We start from the raw sequence: 6,000 nt of genomic DNA, 5'->3' as shown, positions 1-6,000 counted from the left end.
CCTAAACCTCCTCAAACAGAACCACCCACTGGGACCAAGTGTTCAAATGCCTGAGGCTATAGGGACCTGTCACTCACACCATCAGAGCATCAGACTTAGATTACCACTGTCTTAGAACTTTTAATGAGAGAATATGCGAGATTAAAAAAAAAATACCTGAAATGTGAGATGTGTTTAAGCAATACCTGAGACTCATCATACACACAACAAAAAAAAAGGGTGCTGAGGTAGAGACAGAATGGAGACTTTCTTCAAAATGGTGTCATCAGGAAGGCCTCCCTGTGAAGATAGCATTTGAGGGAAAATAAGAACAATGGGCAAAGATTTCTTGGCAGACACAGTACCAAGTACAAAGGCGGTACAGCAGGAAAAAGGTTGTTCTGTCCCAGGAGAAAAGCTAAACCTGGAGAACAGAATAGTGTACAGGAAGCACCAGGAAAACAGAGAATCAATGAAGCTGAAAGGGGTGAGTGACATCTTTTATGGCTTAGTTAAGGAGGTCAAATTTAGATTTCATTCCACATGTATGGGGCAACCTCGAGAAAGGCTCTTATTGAAGGAAGTTAGTATGCTGTGATCGGAATAGTCTATAAAAGATCCTGCTGGCTGAGGTGGGGAATGAGCTGCTTCAGGACAGAGTGAAGGCAGAGAAAACAATTAGGAAGCCATTGTAGTGTCCAGTCCAAGACCATGATGGCCTGGTGTAGGGTGAGACCAGTGGAGATATGATATTGATATCAGGACTTGCCAATTTGCTGGACATGGGAGGAGAAAGAGAAGGGCTGACCAAGACCCGGCCTGCCGAGCCCTGTTCTAGGCTTAGGGGCTGAACTAAAGACACAGACAGGATCTCCATCTTCATATAGAACCAATACTTTGTATGATTTGATGACTACAACTTATTTAAAAGTGGAGGAGCTTAGAAAAATAAGGTAAGATTTAAGTTTTATCCTATTTAACTTAAGCTATCCAGATGGGTAGAATTTAATGAGTAAATAATATCTGAAGAAAAACCTAGAAGAAAACACATACATGAACAGAAAAGCTTTTCATGAAGTTCAATTACAAAATAACAAAGAAAATAGATTTGATTGGGTTTTTTTTGAAACTTTCATGTGTCAAAAATGTCACAAATAAGACTAGGCTATAAACAAAAAGCCTGGGAAGTAAAGCCACAGTGTATCCAACAAAGAGTTGTTATGCCTTCCTCTGTAAAGACACATTTTAAGGAAGGGGAAGATGAGCAAAGAGAAAATTTCCAAAACAAAGGAAAGAATGCACAAGTTTAATGTAAGAAAGACTTGGATTTTACTAGTAACTAATTCTGTACACGTTTACCACAGGTATCAGCTGAGGAGGGTATGAACCTGCATCCCACCACTCAGGAAATGAACTGAAGAACCAGGAGTTGGAGACTGGCATAGGCTATCAAGTGACCCCTGTCTCAAAAGTAAAATAAAATATGAATTTTAAACTTTCAAACTGATAAAAGTTGGAAAGAAGTTCAATAACTCATGACCACATATTATCCTAGGATTATACAATCAATAAATTATTCTTTGGATTAGAAACTTTTAGAGTCTAGAGACATGGCTAAGGACTTAGGACTTGTTGCTCTTGCAGAGAACCCAGGTTCTGTTCTCAGCACCCACATGGTGACCCACATACAGATTACTGTCTGTAACTCCAGTTTCAGGGGATCCAACACCGTCTTTTAATCCTAGCAGACACAAAAAGCAGGTGGTGTCCACACACACAGGCAAAACACCCATGCTCATAAGATAAAAGTAAAATAAATTTTAATATAATTTAAAGTATATGCTCCTTTTCCTCCTGCTACTACACTTTGAAGGTTGTAAGGTCATAGCCATGGTTTGGCACAATTATATACAAACATTTGCTGTAGTGTTATTTAGAAGTAAAACTTTTTCACAATAAGGAACTGCTTAAATAAATAATGGTCTATGCATATGGTATATTACAGTGCCGCTAGTTAAAACATACTGTAAGAAAAAAAAATAACCCAATCTGACATATGGTAAATTGTTCACAATGTCTTTTATGAGATAAAGGTAAGTTATATAACAGCAAACTATGCAGCCACCTTTAGATTTGTTCACAGAGTAAATATTTCAGTCATGACAATCAGCCCATTGCTTACGATTTTATTTCAGAGATAGAATTGTAAATATTTTTGTTGCATTTCTGTGTTTTCTAAAATTTTCACAGTGTACATGTTATATGGCTTTACATTATATAGAAAAACTATACTTCTACATGAGGATAAAGTATTCAAAGGACAAAGAGGTCCGTTTGGAAGGCCGCAGATAAAGGCAGAAACAGTGTTACTCAGACACTGAAAACAAACAGGAGATCCCTTTGAGCACAGGTGACTGGGTGCAGCCGGGATCTGAGCAAGACATTGTAGAAGCAGGAGCTGTAAACACTGCAGGTCCTGTTCTTTATCATCCAAAGGTCAGTCGACACTAGCAACCACACACCAGGATATCTGGGCCAACGTGGCCAAACCAGTACAAGTAATTCCTGGGCTTGGCCGATACCTCTTTTGACCAATGCCTGCTAAATTTCAAAGCCCCTCATCTTTCTCAATGGCCACAGGCTAACTCAACTGTCTGACCCTTTCTTCGTGAGTTTAAAATCTGGAAGGCACCATATAGACTCATCAAACAAGCACTGTGTCTCTAGCATCACTGTCAGACATTCCGTTCATTCAGCATTCCACCTCAGAGGACACAAGTCAACCCTGCCTCATCTTCTCTTGAAATGATAATAAGGCTACCCAAGACCCACTAAGTCAGGTGGTCAGGCCAGGCAGACGCCCAGGTGTTGCAAACTGCCTAGAAGGTTCTGGCGCACCCTAAGGGTGTGAGAAAAAAAAGTATTAGGTGCAAAGGTGCTGGCAGGAAGCCAAGACCAATGAAAAGAAAATTAAGAAATCTCAAGCTGAAAGACAAATTAACTTTTCAAAAACAAAACGCAGAGAATCCTAACCGGTGCTGTTTTATGTACAGCACAGATGGCTGGCAAAGATCATGCAACCTGTCACTGACAAAGGACCCCACCGTCAGTCCACTACTGCAGAACCCTGCCAGAGAGTAGGGTGCCGGCCGCGCAAAGACAGAGTAAACACTCCCAACATGCACTGAGGCGCTGGGCGTGGCTCAGGTGGCTCACACCCCCTGCGATGGGCAGCCTAGTAATAATTAACTGCCGCTGGGGCTGCTAAACTGTGCCGGGAGCAGCACTGTGAAGTCAGCCATGCGTCCTCCACCCTGCCTGCCTCTGCTCGGAGCAGGTGAGTGATCAGGTGAGTGACAAGGACGCCTGGACACCTGCGGGCAGCTCCGCCTTCCCACTACTGCAAGGGACGCCCACCACCTCAGGCTCCTCGCTGCTCGATCACAAGAGTCTCCTTTGCCCGCGTGACAATAGCAGGTGAACTTGGAGGTGGAAGGGAAGAACCCCATACAGTACACACACACACACACACACACACACACACACACACACACACAGCAGGTAGGGGTGCGGGGAGCATTTGAAAGCAGGTCCAGAGAAAGTGGAATCTACAGTCAGGAAGGGTAAACCAGTGTGTGCATCAGCGCTACTTCAGTCCTGGTGTGAGTTGGCCTTAAATCAGAATTTTCTCAGTATACTCTTTCCTGGACAAGGTAAGTCTGGGAGGAGGGTGGGAGAGAGTAAAGGGGAACGTTTGGAATAGCAAGGCCACCCTGTCCTCCCCTTTCCCAAAGAGCCAGCTCATTGACTTTATCTCAGCTTCATTTTCTTGCACTTCAAGTTTGTAATACATCGTTAAGGAAAGAGCCTTTGACTTGAGGGGTCAGTTAAATGTCTGTTTCTTCAAGGCAAATCACCCTCGCTGAAAAGGGATTGGGATATAACGAAGACCTCACCAAACAATGTTAGGATAACCGTAATCACACGGACATCCGTGAGTTAGCAAGATTCTGAATCTGGAGAATCATAGGATCAAGTCTTGTGTCTGTTACTGGTTTGTCACTTCGAATGTTACTTCCTATTATCTAAGCCTCAAAAGTCTGCCGTCTATAAAACAAGCATGATATCGTGTGTCACAGGGGGCTTTGGTGGGGATTAAACAGGTAGCAGGTCTTTGGCAAATGGCACTGTTTGTCACCACCCATAAATCTGCAGATCTGTAAAATGGGTACTGGGGAGGAAAAACTAACCTGAGCTGGGCAGACAACCCCAGACTCTGTGGATGCTGGAAGAGAACAGTGCTTGTGAGACTGAGCTGGTGACCACGAGTGAGCAGCAGCTCTCTGTATCGGTAAAACTGCCTAGCTTCTCCACGCTTCCAAGTGTTTAGCGTACCTAGTGGCCAGTTTAAACTTATATGTTACCCACTTTTATTTTGTGAAACTCGTGTTTATTTCTGAGGAAATAAAAACATCTGTAGTGGGAGAATTAATATCTTATGTTGGATTTTCCTGGCCTTTAAGTCTCACATGAAAGACTGCATTTGAATTATTTTTCATCAAATTAGACCATCTGGACCAAGCCCTTCACATATTGAATGGCTTACAGTCAAATGACGGTGACTTTCCTTTATATTCTAACAGTCTGGTACCCATGCTTTGTCAGCTTCTAACTCTTTGGTTTAAATCACAAGGAAGTGGCTTTCTTTTATACGGCGTTGTGTAAAGGACACTTTTGTGGCTTGTGCTATGAGTTTTATGAATGTTGCTAAATGGTTTGCAATGCAAATCATCATCATCTTCAGTGTTTGCTTTTTCCATTATAGAATTTGAATTTCCTTATGCACTTCTAATGAGATATTGACTGAAGAATTATGGGTAGATTTCTAAAGCCAAACCAACTGAAGTTTGTTGTGCTATTGTCTTCTGGGATCTAGCAGTAACTAGTGCAGTTTAGCTTATAAAATAATCTGATTTATTTAGACTGACTCAGAATAATAACTAACATTTTTCATCTATTATACTGAATATAAACTGTTGAATACAATTTAAAGTATTTGATTTTACATTTCCTAATGATGTATCAATATATATATTGCCCTATGTAAGATAAATCTGTTGGACTATATTTACTATTTTAATATTGAGATGAATCTCTTTAACCTCATTAAAAAAAACTGTCTTCCTAGTTAACTTATACGCTATACATATATGTTTATCTGTTATTGCCAGGATATATAACCCTTTATTACAATTAAAGAATGTTCTAATCAACTGGAGAGGAAAATAGTGAGAGTGTATAAGAAATAATGAACTTTTCTAGTTATATTTAAAATAGTATAACAGTGAAAATAACATAGCATGAAGGACATGTGGGTTGTTTCCTTTCCCTGGCTATAGTGAATAAAGGCAATCAACACGGCTGAGCAAGTGTCTATGGGATGGATGTGGAGTCCTTGGGCGGGGGACAGAGAGTAGTGTAGCTGGGTCAGGTGGTAATTTTATTTTCAGCTTTTTGAGAGTCTCCACGCTGGACTCCACAGTGATGACATCAGTTTGCATTCTAACCAACAGTGAATGTGCGATTCCTGTCTCCCATATCTTTACCAGCATCTCTTGTTGATTGTTTTCTTGATCTCGGCCACCGTTTTGACTGGAATACAACGCAACCTCTGAGTAACTTCAAATTGCATCTCCCTAATTGCTAAGAATGTTGAACACTTTTGAAGATGTATTTTAGACATTTTCCTTTCTTCTTTTGAGAGCTCTCGGTGGGGACTTGTGTGGTTAGTCTTCCTCAACTTGACACAAACCTAGACCTATCTGAAAAGAGGAATTGAGGAATATCAATTGAGGAATTGCCTTTATCAGATGGGTCTGTAGGCAAGAGTGTGGGCATTTTTCTTGATTAACAATTGATGTGGGAAAGCCCATCCCACTATGGATATATATATATAAAATGTGTGTATATAAAATTTCTTATATATGTAGTATATACTTATATTATAAATTATATACAATT

The 6,000-nt window shown here is 40.7% G+C and overlaps 1 protein-coding gene across 3 annotated transcripts in view; it reads left to right on the top strand.

The window, feature by feature from the left end:
• Window positions 1-3,224: 3,224 nt before the first annotated feature.
• Window positions 3,225-6,000, top strand: part of Rassf6 (Ras association domain family member 6) — a 36,908-nt gene continuing 34,132 nt past the window's right edge. The window contains exon 1 of one of the 3 annotated variants that reach the window (XM_028752622.1): window positions 3,225-3,328. The gene's annotated coding sequence lies outside the window, so the exon portion shown is untranslated. Of the gene's footprint in view, window positions 3,329-3,350; window positions 3,457-6,000 lie in introns of those variants that run through there. The other 2 variants (XM_028752624.1, XM_028752623.1) reach the window with 2 other exon arrangements.

This window comes from Grammomys surdaster, unplaced genomic scaffold, assembly GCF_004785775.1.
Source record: "Grammomys surdaster isolate TR1022 unplaced genomic scaffold, NIH_TR_1.0 125928, whole genome shotgun sequence".
Lineage (NCBI taxonomy): Eukaryota > Metazoa > Chordata > Mammalia > Rodentia > Muridae > Grammomys > Grammomys surdaster.
This window is presented reverse-complemented; position numbering and strand designations above follow the sequence as displayed.